The following is a 729-nucleotide window of genomic DNA, read 5'->3' on the forward strand; positions in this document are numbered from 1 at the left end:
GAACTTCTTCTCCAATCCGTAGCTGAAATATCTGAACAGGCACTCGTAACCATATCTGAAACACAAACAACACCATCAATAAAACTGGACCAATATTGCTATGGATCAATTCCTGACCAAAATTGTCAGTATAATCGGTGATTCCTCCTCAGTCGACACAAGCTTTAGAATAAATTTCTAGCTTTAGAATAAATTAGCTGTAGCTTTAAAATAAATTCCTAAAGCTTTACAACTTTACATCCATGCCTATCCAAGAACGGAAAAATCTGGTTGGAAAATTTCCGCCCTGTCCGGGATTCGAACCCAGCACCTCCAGGTTGAGAGTCAGTGCTCTTGACCACAGAGGTGGGCAAAGAAAAAAAAGTATACATAATATTAAAAATCAAATAAAGAAAAACCAGGTATGCGGGGCACATCATCCGTGGATCAAGTGGCACTCTCTTGGCAAAAATCATAGAAGGAACGAGGGACAGAGGAAGACAGAGAAAAAAAAGTGGATAGACAACATCATTGAATGGACCAACACAACAACCTATGGTAACTGCAAGAGAATGGCACAAGATAGAGACGCATGGAGGCAGCAAGTTTGGAGGATAATAAAGCAACCTTCTGAATAGAAGACGCTATCATAAAGACGATGAATATGAAAAAAAGGATTCTCACCTGAAGCCCAGACTAGCATCTTCACGGGCCAAGGATCGGAACTCCTTGTACATATTCCGATTGAAG

At 40.5% G+C, this 729-nt stretch overlaps 1 long non-coding RNA gene across 1 annotated transcript; it reads right to left on the bottom strand.

Annotated features, from left to right (window-relative positions):
• Positions 1-15: 15 nt before the first annotated feature.
• LOC113473380 lies at positions 16-729 on the bottom strand. Its single transcript, XR_003395367.1, has 2 exons — positions 664-729; positions 16-55 (listed from the first exon to the last, which is right to left on the bottom strand). It is a non-coding gene; the product is annotated as an uncharacterized LOC113473380 (long non-coding RNA).

The sequence above is a fragment of the Diaphorina citri genome, unplaced genomic scaffold (assembly GCF_000475195.1).
Source record: "Diaphorina citri unplaced genomic scaffold, Diaci psyllid genome assembly version 1.1 scaffold27305, whole genome shotgun sequence".
Taxonomy (NCBI): Eukaryota; Metazoa; Arthropoda; class Insecta; order Hemiptera; family Psyllidae; genus Diaphorina; species Diaphorina citri.